The 15034-nt window shown below is 45.4% G+C and overlaps 1 protein-coding gene across 2 annotated transcripts in view; it reads right to left on the bottom strand.

The window, feature by feature from the left end:
- The window catches only part of crsp7 (cofactor required for Sp1 transcriptional activation, subunit 7), a 169559-nt gene that overhangs the window by 4016 nt on the left and 150509 nt on the right, over positions 1-15034 (bottom strand). The gene's annotated exons all lie outside the window — the stretch shown is intronic.

Here is a 15034-nt window from a genome sequence, read left to right as displayed (position 1 = left end):
TTAGTTATAACTAAAATCATTGGCCCGTCTATATTAATCCCATTTCTCAGCGCTTAGGCATAGATATAGAGAGTCTCTTTCCCAAGTTAGAAATATCAAATACGAGAAAGCATTACTTTACAGTAAGAGGGAAAGAGTTTGAGGGAGGTGTGCGAAGCACAGCTCTTTTTCTTTACACATAGGGTGTGGCTGGGAACACACAGCTGTGGAATGGTAGTGATGTTTAATAGCCAATTAGATAAACACATTCAACTTGAAGGGAATCGAGTTATGGATCATGTACAGGTAAATGGGATTAGTTCCACTTGGCGAATGGTTGGCACAGACATCACAGGTCAAAGGGCCTGTTCCTGCAATGTACTGTTCTATAACTTTTCTGTGCCTTGGTGATTCAAATACTCATCTCATTACTTCCTAAGTGTTTTGAGTGTACCTGCTTCTACCATGTTCAGAGGCAATGCACTGTAGACTCCAACCATCATCTTTACATCCACCCCCATCCCATTTAGATCCCCTTATAATGGCAAAGTTAGAATGTGATTTAACTCCAATAAATAGGATCAGCAAAATACCAGCAATTCCAAACCAAATGTTTTGTCCATGAGCAAAATGCAATGGCTTATTTGCAACTATTTGCATGTACACATCCATGAACATTTTCTCAAATCCTTCGTAAACATCTTTCAAAACTAACAATCACAAAATCTGCAGATGCTGGAAATCCAAGCAACACACACAAAATGCTGGAGGAACTCAGCAGACCAGGCAGCATCTGAAACACCGAGTCCTGAAATGTCGACTGTTTACTCTTTTCCATAGATGCTGCCTGGCCTGAGTTCCTCCAGCATCTTGTATATTGCTTCAAAACTACCAATATGGTTGCAGTAATCAAGAATGTCCTGAGATCTCCATTTATGCACATCAGCTATTGATGTTCTCTGCCCACCCTTCAATTTTTCATCCAAAGATTTTTACTAGTGTTATTCATTTGTGACTTCAAATGTAAGGCATCAGCTTTCATTGTAGTATTTCCAATTAGGGATGAGTAACTTTAAAAGAGGCTTAAATGTGGACCTGTACCCACTGCAATTTGCCTATCGCCACAATAAGTCAACAGCAGACACAATCTCAATGGTTCTTCACACAGCCTTAGACCACCTGGACAATATAAATACCTCTGTCAGGATCCTGTTCATTGACTATAGCTCTGCACTTAACACCATCATTTCTACAATCCTAATTCATAAGTTACAGAATCTGGGCCTCTGTACTTCCCTCTGCAATTGGATCCTTGACTTCCAAACACAAAGACCACAATCTGTGCAGATTGGTGATAACATCTCTTCCTTGCTGACGATCAACACTGGTGCACCTCAGGGGCGTGTGCTTACCCACTATTCTGCTCTCTCTATACCCATGACTTGTATGCTAGGCATAGCTCAAATACAATCTATAAATTTGCTGATGATACAATCATTGTTGGTAGAACCTCAGGTAGTGACGAGAGGGCGTACAGGAGTGAGATATGCCAACCAGTGGAGTGGTGTTGCAACAAAAACCTGGCACATGTCAGTAACACGAAAGAGCTGATTGTGGACTTCAGGAAGAGTGAGATGAAGGAACACATACCAATCCTCAGAGGGATCAGAAATGGAGAGAGTGAGCAGTTTCAAGTTCCTGGGTGTCAAGATCTCTGAGGATCTGACCAGGTCTCAACATATTGATGCAGCTATAAAGGTGGCAAGCCAGCGACTATACTTCATTAGGAGTTTGAAGAGATTTGGTATGTCAACAAAAACACTCAAAAACTTTAGCTCTAAACATATCTGCAGAATCCCTTAGGATTCTCCTTCACCTTATCTGCTAGGGCAGCCTTATACCTTGTTTTAGCCTTTCTGATTTCTTAAGTGTTCTCTTGCATTTCTTATATTCCGTAAGCATCTGCTTTGTTCCTGCTCGCCTATATCTGCTATGCACTTTTGTTCCCTTCCCAGGGCTTCAATATCTCTTGAAAACCAAGATCCCCTACACTTATTATCTTTAGCTTTTATTTTGACAAGCACATTCAAGCTCTGTACTCTCAAAATTTTGTTTTTGAAGGCCTCCCGCTTACTAGGTACACCTTTGCCAGAAAACAGCCTGTCCCAATCCACACTTGCCAGATCACGTCTGATACGATCCAAACTGGACTTTCTCCAATTTAGACTATCAACCTGTGGACCAAACCTATCTTTTTGCACATTTACTTTAAACTAATGGCATTGTGATCACTGGATGCAAAATGTTCCCCTATACAAACTTCTGACACCTACCCAGTCTCATTCCCTACACAGCAGATCCAATATTGCACACTCTTCTTGGGACTTGTGTACTGATGAAGGAGACTTTCCTGAACACATTTGTACTGTCTAGTCCTTTTACAGTAAGGGATTCCCTGTCAATATGTGGAAAGTTAACGTCACCTACTATAACAACCTTATGCTTCTTACAACGGTCTGTGATCTCGTTACAAATTTATTCTAAATTCCTAAGACTTCTGGGTGGTCTGTAACATAGACCTATTAATGTGGTCATATCTTTCTTACTTCTCAGTTCCACCCATAATGTTTCTCTATTCGAGTTCTCCAGTCTATCCTGACGGAGCACTGCTGTGACATTTTCTCTGACTAGTAACGTCACCCCTTCTCCTTTAATCCCTCCCGCTCTGTCATGTCTAAAACAATGGAACCCCGAAATATTGTGCTATCAGTCCTGCCCCGCCTGCAACCAAGTTTCACTAATGGCTACATCACCATAATTTCATGTGTTCAACCATGCCCTGAACTCACCCGCCTTTCCTATGATACTTCTTGCATTGAAATATACACAGCTCAGGAATAGTCACCATGCTCAACCTTTTGATTCCTAACTTTACCAACTTCTGACTCTGCAACTTCTCCACAAACTGTTTTGACATTCTGGTTCCCATGCCCTTTCAACTCTAGTTTAAAACCCAAATGTGCAGCGTTAACAAACCTTCCTACTAGGATATTCGTTCCCCTCCAGATCAGGTGCAAATCACCCCTCTTGTATGGGCCCCACCTTTCCTGGAACAGCACCCAAGAATCCAAAAATCTCATGCCCTCCCTCCTACACCACTCCTTAGCCACATGTTAAACTGCATAATCTTCCTAGTTCTGACCTCACTAGCACGTGGCACAGGCAGTAATCTGGAGATCCTGCTCTTTAACTTAACACCCAACTCCCCAAACTCTCCAAGCAGAACCTCATCACTCATCCTACCCATGTCATTGTTATGTACTTGGACCACGATGTCTGGCTATTCACACTCCCACTAAGAATGCTGAGGACTTGATCCGAGACGTTCTGGACCCTGGCACATGGGAGAAAACATATCATCTGGGAATCTCTATCTAGCCCACAGAACCTCCTGTCTGTTCCCCTAACTAATAAATCCATTTTAAATAATCCATTTCTAATGATCCAGCTTCTGCTACCCACCAGTTCAGAAAATTCCAGACATTCACCACCCTTTGAGAAGAAATTTCTATGTACCTGAGTTTTCTTACCTTGTAGTTACGACCTCTTGATTTCCATATGAAAAATATCTCAACATCTACCCTGTCAAACCTGCTTGATTGAATGATGTTATCCTTCAAGTCTTCTCAATTGCAAGGGACAAAATATTCAGCCTCACCTCTCTTGGCAAGACAATCCTCTCATTCAAGAACTGAGCCTGTGAGTGTCCTTTCACAGCGGTCCCCAACCACCGGGCCGCGAAGAAGCTATATGATTTGGCGATATGAGTCAGCTGCACCTTTCCCCATTCCCTGTCACGCCCGCTGTTGAGCTTGAACGCATGCAAGGTTATTACCCGCGCGTCATCCGTTTCAGCACGGGAAGGAGATCACCTCCTTGAGCTTGCAAATGACGACGGGCTGGAAAATATGTTTTACATAACATCTCTGCCGGCATTCTGGATCAAAGTCAAGGCTAAAAATCCTGAGATAGCCACGAAAGCACTTACAACGTTGCTTCTATTTCCAACATATCTCTGCAATGAATGCAACGAAAACTAAACTGTGGAATAGACTGGACATAAGGAACCCCGTTCGAGTATCGCTGTCTCCCATCACCCTTCGATAGGACCGTGTTGTTGCAGGAAAACAAGCCCAGGGCTCCCACTGATTCAGCGATATTGGTGTGTTGCAATGATTTTATATGTTCATACGGGAAAAACGTGCTGCGTGTTTAATATCCAAACGTTACTTAAAATGTTATGATGCTATTGACTTATAAGTGACTTATATAACCATATAACAATTACAGCACGGAAACAGGCCATCTCTGCCCTTCTAGTCCGTGCCGAACGCTACTCTCACCTAGTCCCACCGACCTGCATTCAGCCCATAAACCTCCATTCCTTTCCTGTCCATATATCTGTGCAATTTTTCTCTGAATGATAATATCGAACCTGCCTCTACCACTTCTACTGGAAGTTTGTTCAACACTTACTTCAAGCTCCCCTGATAATTGACTTATCGCTATATTCACGCGAGGAAAATATGCGCTGTGTGTTTAATATTAAATTTGTTAGATAAACCCCTTTAGAAACGAAATTGAGTGTAATCGCCACTTATCACCGATATTCCGGTCGCGATTAACACCCCCCCCAAACAGAATCGCCAAAAACAATTCGTAGAAAGAAATCGTACACGTATGCCAAATCATGCATGCGCACTGGTGCCCGCGCAAGGCTTCATGGGTCATTGTAGTCTTTCTTGGGGTAAATCCAGAGCATTTGACTGCTACTCTTGTCCGTTGGCAACCCTACTGCCACCCCCCCCCCAACCCAGTCGGCCGGTCCGCAAGAATATTGTCAATATGAAACCGGTCCGCAGTGCGAAAAAGGATGGGGACCCCCGTCCTTTTAGATGAGGGGTCTGAAACTGTACACTGTATTCCAGGTCAAGACTTAAGAATACCCCGTACACTTACCAATGGTTAAACTTCTATCCCCTTGCAATGACATCCAGAATGATGTTAACCTTGTTAACCACCTGTTAACCTGCTTGCTAGCTTTTTTGCAAACATGTATTAGATAACATCTGGATTACTCTGTACTCAACCATTCGTAGTCTCTTTCCATCAAGGTAACAAGCTGCCTTTTAATTTCTGTTACTGAAATGCATGATCTCATGTATTAAAATCCATTTGCCAGTCTTCTGCCCATTCACTCAATTGCAGAATCACAACATCCTTATCATAACATGTCCTTCCACTTATCTTTATTTCATCAACATTCTTGGAAATCTTACATACTCGGTCATACTGACAGCGGTCTACATTCCACCCCCAGGTGGACCTGGAGTATGTTCTGAACATACTGTATACCAACATCAGTGAACTTGAGACCAGGTATCCAGAGGCTTTGCTCATTATAGCCGGGGACATTATTCAGGCCAACCTCAGAAAGGCGCTGCCAAAGTTATACCAACATGTCTCCTGCCCGACTAGAGGCCCGAATATACTTGACCACTGCTACACAGCAATCAAGGATGCCTACCGTTCCGTCCCACAACCGCACTTTGGAAAATTGGACCATCAGGCCATACTCCTCCTCCCAGCTTACAAACAGAAACTGAAGCGGGAGGTCATGGTGTCAAAAGTGGTGTCGCGTTGGACGGAGGAGACGGATGAGGTCCTCCGTGCCTGCTTTGAATCGGTGGACTGGTTAGTATTCAAGGACTCGGCAGATAACCTCGATGGGTATGCCTCAGCTGTCACAGACTTTATTTGGAAATGCACAGAGGACTGTGTGTCTCGCAAGACGATCAGGGTATTCCCTAACTGGAAACCTTGGATGAATTATGAGGTCAAGTCCCTTTTGAAGGCTAGGGCTGCAGCTTTTAGGTCTGGGGATACCAGTCGCTACACGGAATCCAGGCGTGAACTCCGGAAAGCCATTAGGGGAGCCAAAAGGCAATATCGAGCCAAATTGGAAACCCAGGCTAACCAGAGGGATGCCGGTAGACCTCGGCAGTGTCTAAATGAGATCACTGGGCGCAAAGAAAAGGCTGGGAATATCAATAACTGTGGCGCTTCGCTTCCTGACGAACTTAAGGTATTCTATGCAAGATTCGAACAGAAGAGGAGCGTCCTGCTCCCTCCCGATGAACTGGACCTGGTGGCATCGAGATTCATCGTCACCGAGGAGGACGTTAGAAGGGCCTTCGTGGAAATAAATCCAAGGATGGTGTCCCAGGACGGGTTCTCCGGGCCTGTGCAAGCAAGCGAGCTGGAGTGTTTGCTGACATCTTCAACTGTTCCTTGCTTCAGTCTAAGATCCCCTCGTGTTTTAAGAAGGCAACGATAATCCTGGTGCTGAAGAAGAGCAAGATGGCATGCCTGAATGACTATCGACCTGTGGCCCTGACATCAATTGCTATGAAGTGCTTCGAGCGATTGGTTATGGCACACAGCCTACCGGTCAACCTCGACACTTTGCAATTCGCCTACGGAGCAACAGGTCAACAGCAGATGCCATCTCTCTGGCCCTACATTCCTCCTTAGAACACCCGGAGAATAAAGACGTATATGTAAGGCTCCCTTTCCTTGACTACAGCTCTGCCTTTAATACCATCATTCCAAATAAACTGATTCCTAAGCTCCGGAACCTGTGCCTTAGCACTCAGATCTGCAGATGGATCTTCAACTTCCTCACAGACAGGACCCAGGCTGTAAAAATAGGGGACAAGCTCTCTACAATCACTCTGAGCACCGGTGCCCCACAAGGTAGTGTACTCAGCCCCCTGCTGTACTCACTGTACATCCATGATATAGAGCCAAGTTTCCATCAAACTCAATATATAAGTTTGCTGATGACACAACAATTGTAGGCCGTTATTTCAGGTAATGATGAGTTTGAGTACAGAGAGGAAATTAAGAACCTGGTGGCATGGTGCGAAGACAATAACCTATCCCTCAACATCAGCAAGATGGAAGGAATTGGTTGTTGACTTCAGAAGGAGTAGTAGACTGCACGACCCCATTTACATCGGTGGTGTGCAAGTGGAACAGGTCAAAAGATTTAAGTTCCTCGGGGTCAATATCACAAATGACCTGACTTGGTCCAACCAAGCAGAGTCCACTGCCAAGAAGGCCCACCAGCGCCTTTACTTTCTGAGAAAACTAAAGAAATTTGGCCTGTCCCCTAAAACCATCACTAATTTTTATAGATGCACCATAGAAAGCATTCTTCTAGGGTGCATCACAACCTGGTATGGAAGTTGTCCTGTCCAAGACTGAAAGAAGCTGCAGAAGATTGTGAACAAGGTGCAGCACATCACACAAACCAATCTTCCGTCTGTGGACTCACTTTACACCGCACACTGTCGGAGCAGTGCTGCCAGGATAATCAAGGACACGACCCACCCAGCCAACACACTTCTTGTCCCTCTTCCCTCCGGGAGAAGGCTCAGGGGCTTGAAGACTCTTACGGCCAGATTTGGGAACAGCTTCTTTCCAACTGTGATAAGACTGCTGAACGGATCCTGACCTGGATCTGGTCTGTACCCTCCAAATATCTGGACCTGCCTCTGGGTTTTTTTGCACTACCTTACTTTCCATTTTATATTTATGATATATAATTTAATTTTTTAATATTTACTATTGATTTGTACTCCAGGGAGCCGGAAGCGCAGAATCAAATATCGTTGCGATGATTGTACATTTTAGTATCAATTGATTGGCGACAAGTATAAAGTACTGTCATTAATGCACATCAAAAATAATTGCAGACCAAGAACTGCATCACTAGTTACCACTGAAAAGAAGCCATATATTCCAACTCTGTTTTCTATGAGACAGCCTATTTACAATTTATTCTAACATGCTTTCTTTGAATCTGTGTCTTTTTAATTTATGCACCAGTCTCCTGAGTGGCACCTTGTCAAATCGAAAAATATACCACATCTGCAGATTCCCTTCAGATCAACACTGTTACATCCTCAAAGAATTTGAGCAAATTTGTTGACCATGATTTACCTTTCCTAACCAATTAGGCACTTTCTCTCTGACTATTGGCTCTAGCATTTTGTGAATAATACTGTTAAACTAACTGGCCCACAGTTCCTTGCCTTCTGTCTTTCTCCTTGATTGAATGAAAGAGTCACTGGCTATGTTCCAATTTCTGGTACTCTTCTGGAGTTTGGCAATTTATAATAAACTACAACCAATGTCTTCACTATCTTTACAGCCAGTTCCTTTGAAATTGACTGTGCAGTATAGCAGGTCCAGGTGAGTTGGCCATCTTTATCTCTGAATTTCTCTGATATTTTATCCCTTGTAATTGTGATTTTTTGAAGTTCTACCATGTCATTTAAAATTTGCATATCTGATATCTTAATATTCTTCTTCGGTTGTCCATTGAAATCCGATGACGATGTCCACTCCTTTAATGGTGAGATCTTTGATGACTATACAGTCCTATCCTGGACCCACAAGTTCTATTGCAGGTGGGACATGTATATGTGGTACTGGTGGCAACCATGGCTGCATTTTTCCTGACTCTCTTCTGCTGTCTTCTGGTTGTTCTTTCCATCTCCAGAATATGAACCCCGTCCCTACACAGCTGTCGCCAAGTGGTACGGTCAGCAGCAACATCCTCCAGGTCCTCGGATCTGATCTTGCACTTCCTTAAAGCATTCTTCATCTGATCCTTATAGCGCTTCTTTGGCCCTCCAGCTGAGCGTCGACCATGATATAGCTGGCTGTATAGCACTCTGTGGGGTAGCCGACATGGGGCATCCTTATCACGTTGGCGCTGGGTGATCATGGCCTCAATACTTCTGTAGTTGGTCTTTACAAATATTTCAGTGTGAGGCACCCACTCACACCAGGTAATTCCCAGGATGCGCTAGAGGCAGCTTATGTGGAAGCACTCCAAGGACTTGATGTGATGGTTGTAGCTATAAAGGAGCATGGTGACACAGACCACTTGGTATACGGCGACCTTTGTGAAGGGACGAAGGCTCCTGTTCTGAAAGACTCTACGCTGAAGTGTGTGGGTGGGAGTAGCAGTAGCGCAGTAGTGCTTGTAGTTAGTGCATGCTGTAAGCCGCACAGTGCTCCCTGCTTACAGCTACTGCCGCTGGCTAGCCTTCTTAATAGAGGGTGAAAAGAAGAACCAAGTGTGTAAGCCTCCTCCTGCCAGTGCAGAGCCTCTCCACCACCAAAACTCCTGCAGTGCCTCCTCGGGGCCACACACGGAAACTGGGTATCTTACGGTCCCAGGCTAAACTACAGGGGACTCGGAGCAGCAGGGAGCCCCAGAGACGTGGCGTGGAGGCCCACCACTGTGTGGACACACCCTGGCGCCCGTCAACCACTGTCCCAGCTATGGGCAAATAGCCCCACTGCCTTGTGGTAAGTCTGTTGAGACAAGGCTAAGGGAGCACACCCTGACAGAAAAGCAATGCGCTGGCGGTGCGCAATAGACGGGCCTTAACAGACCAAGGACCCAGCAGCCTCCTGCAGCCAAGATGTGGGACCGGTTGTCCTGGGATCACCTTTACCACCAGGATTTACCTCACCATAGTGAAGATAGTACTACCGGGGACGGCGCGCCCCCAGTGGCACTTTAAAATCTTCCTTGCACAGGTCTCCACCTCTGACTACGGTGTACAACACCTGGACCTTACATATGGTTGAGTCTGATGGCGATGGGGCATCTGGCAACGGGAGCAGGTACGAATGGACTGGGAGCTTCTAGTCAGAACCCTGCACGGCAGCGGCACAGGGTATTTGGTCGCTAGTAGCTGGGACTGAGTGGCAGCTGTTTTCGGCAGACCCCTGTGCGACTGAGCAGCCCTACTTTGGGACTGCACTGCTCACCCCAATTGGGGAAGGGCCTAGAAAAGGTGGCCTAAAAATTGCCCATTCAATCACTCACCTGGATAGGTTAGCGCACCTATCGGGTTATTCCATTACTGCGGTCGAAATAAGAAACAATACAACCTAAAACTGGCAACATGGAATGTAAGGACTCTTCTGGACTCGTATGGCTTCTCTGACAGACCTAACCGGAGAACAGCCTTGATGACTGCTGAGCTGAGGCACTACAACATTGACATTGCCGCCCTGAGTGAGACCAGGCTCCTGGATGAAGGCTCTTTAACAGAGGAAGGGGTTACACCTTCTTCTGGAAAGGTTTCCCCCCAGGTGGACACATCTCCACGGAGTAGGATTGGCCATCAAGAACACCTTTCTACCAAGTCTCACAGAAACACCTGTTGGCATTAGTAAAAGACTAATGACCCTCCGTCTCCCCCTGGCAAAGAAACGTTATGCCACGCTTCTCAGTGCCAATGCACAAACTTTCCCATCTGAGAATGAGGCCAAGGAAGGCTTTTATCAGACACTGGACGAAGCTCTTTGCCGGATCCCTAAGAATGATAAGATCCTTTTGCTTGGGGACTTCAACGCTAGGTTGGCACAGAACAACAGGATATGGAGTGGAGTGCTAGGTAGGCATGGTATTGGCAAGGTGAATGCAAATGGCATGAAGCTACTTACTCTTTGCTCTGAGCAAAACCTTACCAAAACCAACACCATCTTCCAGCAGAAGGCAAAATATAAGACCTTGTGGATGCACCCTCGCTCTAAACATTGGCACACGATCAACTTCATCATTGTGAGACGTAGTGACATCAAGGATGTTCTCATCACCCGTGCCATGAGAGGTACAGAGTGCTGGACCGACCACCGTATGATTGTGGCCAAGCTCTATATGAAAGTGCGTCCCCCCTTGCGGCTGCCAAAACCCAATAAAAAGGGGCTAAATTGCAACCGCCTGAGAAACACAGAAGCAAGAAGTGAGTTTCGACGCATCCTAGCTGAGAAACTAAGAGAGCTGGAACCTTGTCTGAGCTCAGAAACTACCATGGAACAACAGTGGACCTATATCAGCTCTGTGCTCCATGAGCCAGCAGCCCAATCCATCGGCCATAAGAACAGGAACCACCAAGACTGGTTTGACGATAACTCAGACATCATCCACAACTTACTTAAGGACATGCACAAAGCACACCAGGCAACTTCAGACAACCCTTCATCCACCAGCATCAGGCAGCATTGGCAGGCAGCTTGGAGGAAAGGGCAAAAGGCAATACGGGCCATGCAAATTGAGTGGTGGACTGAAAAGGCACATGAAATCCAGTCCTTTGCTGATAATAATGACATGCATAATTTTTACAATGCTGTCAAAACAATCTACGGCCCAATAAATTGATAAGTTACTCCCCTGAAAAGAGCAGATGGTGTAACACTTCTGAAGCATCAGAATACCATTCTGCTGAGGTGGGCTGAGCATTTTAACACTCTGCTTAATCAGGACTCTGACGCAGACTCCACCATCCTGGACGAACTGTCTGAACTTCCTCCTATTCACGACCTCAGTCTACCACCAACCTTCCAGGAGGTTCTATCAGCTGTCCATTCCCTTAAGAACAACAAGTCCCCTGGCACTGACAATATCCCTGCTGAGTTACTGAAGAACGGAGGGTCCATGTGTATGCGCACCCTCTACCAGTACATCACCAAGACCTGGACTGATGAGAACATCCCACAGCAATGGAGAAATGCAAACATCATTGTCATTTATAAGAACAAGGGTGACAAGGCCAACTGCGGCGATAGTAGGGCATATCACTTCTTTCTGTTGCTGGAAAAGTCCTGGCTAAGGTGATGCTTCGGAGACTCATCAGCACCACCAAGTCAATGCTGCCTGAATTGCAGTGTGGACTTAGGAGGAACAGGTGCATGGTCGACATGATCTTCACAGCCCGGCAGCTTCAGGAAAAGTGCCGGGAGCAACATCAGGACCTGTTTATGGCCTTTGTCGACTTCTCCAAAGCATTTGACACTGTGCAAACAGAGCTCTTATGGGATGTCCTCCTCAGGTTTGGCTGTCCCTATAAATTTGTTAACAGATTTAACAGGTTCACCAGATTGATTCCTGGGATGGCAGGACTTTCATATGATGAAAGACTGGATTGACTAGGCTTATACTCGCTGGAATTTAGAAGATTGAGGGGGGATCTTATTGAAACGTATAAAATCCTAAAGGGATTCGACAGGCTAGATGCAGGAAGATTGTTCCCGATGTTGGGGAAGTCCAGAACGAAAGGACACAGTTTGAGGATAAAGGGGAAGCCTTTCAGGACCAAGATTAGGAAAAACTTCTTCACACAGAGAGTGGTGAATCTGCGGAATTCTCTGCCACAGGAAACAGTTGAGGCCAGTTCATTGGCTATATTTAGGAGGGAGTTAGATATGGCCCTTGTGGCTACGGGGGTCAGGGGGTATGGAGGGAAGGCTGGGGTGGGGTTCTGAGTTGGATGATCAGCCATGATCATACTGAATGGCAGTGCAGGCTCGAAGGGCCGAATGGCCTACTCCTGCACCTATTTTCTATGTTTCTATCCTCCGCCAGTTCCACGATGGGATGACTGCTCGGGTGACCATAGGAGGACAAGAGTCCGAGCCCTTGTACGCACAGGGGTGAGGCAGGGGTGTGTGCTAGAGCCAGTGCTCTTTAACATCTTCCTCTTGTGTGTTACCAAGCTTCTCCACCACGAGATTGAAGATAGCGGCAGTGTGGCAGTGGACGTCAGATTAGATGGCAACCTCTTTGATATCAGGAGGCTCCACGCAACCACCAAACTCCGCAGAGAGAGGGTCCTGGAGCTGCAGTATGCAGACGACTGTGCTCCTGTGGCCCATACTCCGGAGGATCTTCAGCCTGTCCTTGCTGTGGCGGTGAGAGCGTACAGCAGGATGGGGCTGACTGTCAATACCATCAAGACAGAAGTGGCTTGCCAATGGAGTACCAGTGTCCCACCCACTCTACCTGCCTTCACTGCTGGTGATGAAAAGCTGTCAGTAGTGCCATCTTTCAAATATCTGGGCAGCATCCTCTCTGAGGATAGCGGCATTGACAATGACATCCGGAGCCGCATTAAACAGGCATCAACTTCCTTTGGGAGACTTCAGCATAGAGTCTTCCAGAACAGGAGCCGTCGTCCCTCCACAAAGGTCACCATATATCTTAATATTAGCATGGTGAAGACATGCTAAAAGTTTATTCAGATCTACCATTTCTTTGCTGTTATTAATTCATCAACCTCGCTTGCCAAAGGCCTCACATTTACTTTAGCCTATCTATATATCCATAGAAACTTTCACTATATTCAAGTTTTCTCTCAAAATTAATTTTCGCCCTTGTTATGAGCCCTTTAGACTCTTGCTGCTGGATCCTTCGGATTCCCAGTTCTCTGATCTAGAACTAGCCTTTGATACTTTATTCTTCTTTGTTAAACAGACTGCAACCCCCGTACATGGAATCTTTCATTTTTATTGGAAAACCAGAGCATTATATCTGTTTGAATATCTGTCACTGTTCCCTCTACATGAGATTCAGCTTGGTATCCACACTTTAGACAACTCCTCCCTCAAACCGTCATAACTGCCCTTCCTTAAATTGAAAACACTGATTATGGACCTATGGTTTACATCCTCAAGCTATATGTTCAATTTTAATCACAGCAGTACTGCCAAAGGTTCCTTTAAGCACAAAATCCCTCATTAATCTTTTTCCATTACACAAGACTAAATCTAAAACAGCCAGTGTTGCTGTAAAAAGCAATCCTTGATATTTCAAGATTCTTTCTCTATGATACCCTTGCCAGTTTGGTTCATCCAGTCTCCAAGACTGGGGAGTCAACCCCTCCCTCGCCAACTAGATTCTTGACTTCCCGACCAACCGACCACAATCAGCAAGATCAGGCAGCAACAGATCCATCATAATTACCCTCAACACTGGTGCCCCACAAGGCTACGTCCTTATCCCCTTCTCTGCTCCCTGTGTGGCCAGATTCTGCTCTAAATCCTTCTACAAGTTTGCAGATTATACCACTGCAGAAGACTATCTCAAATAACCATGAGTCAGATTACAGGAAGGAGAAAGGGAGTTTAGTAACATGGTATCATGACAACTTTTTCCCTAATGTCAGCAAAACAAAGGGCTAGTCACTGACTTCAGGAAGGGGATGGTACACATTTCAATCTACAAGATGTCTGTGTTTTGTGTATTTGTGATTTTAGCTACTTGCTTTGTACAGCACTTTGGTCAATGTGGGTTGTTTTTAAATGTGCTATATAAATAAACTTAATTTGACTTGACTTCATAAATAAGAATAACTGGTAATATAATAAGGGCAATAATGGGACAGGCCCTTGATACAGCTGGAAAGGGAACTCCCCTCCGAAGTATGTGTGAAAATTTACCTGAATCAGAGGGCGATTTACGAAGATTAAGTTTTGCACTTACTAAACGTTTGGGATCTGATATTTGGCCCCCCGGGGGGGGGGGGGGACTTGGGATATAGAGTCATGTAAACAAGTGGTTAATTTAATCTGGAAAAGGAACTGGGGAAGAAATGGAAATTCCTGATTAAGGAATGGAAAGATAAAGCGGATGTAAAATGGAATAATACTTTACTGGCCAGTTGGAGGAATAATGTATGGGATAGAGGAATAGAGGTATGTACGGCAGAAGGGACTCCCAAGAGTAGGGAGACACTGAAAGCAGAGTGTGAGTGGGTAGATGGGCGATGAAAGAGAGACCAGGAAAGGCAGCGTAAGCAGGCAAAGGCTGATATAGACAGACAGAAAGGATGAGAACATAGAAACATAGAAAATAGGTGCAGGATTACGCCATTCGGCCCTTCGAGCCTGCACCGCCATTTATTATGATCATGGCTGATCATCCAACTCAGAACCCTGCACCAGCCTTCCCTCCATACCCCCGATCCCCGTAGCCACAAGGGCCATATCTAACTCCCTCTTAAATATAGCAATGAACCGGCCTCAACTGTTTCCTGTGGCAGAGAATTCCACAGATTCACCACTCTCTGTGTGAAGAAGTTTTTCCTAATCTCAGTCCTAAAAGGCTTCCCCTTTATCCTCAAACTGT

The sequence above is a fragment of the Mobula hypostoma genome, chromosome 24 (assembly GCF_963921235.1).
Source record: "Mobula hypostoma chromosome 24, sMobHyp1.1, whole genome shotgun sequence".
NCBI classification, from domain to species: Eukaryota; Metazoa; Chordata; class Chondrichthyes; order Myliobatiformes; family Myliobatidae; genus Mobula; species Mobula hypostoma.
Note: the sequence above shows the minus strand (reverse complement) of the source record. Positions and strands in the feature narration are given on the sequence as shown.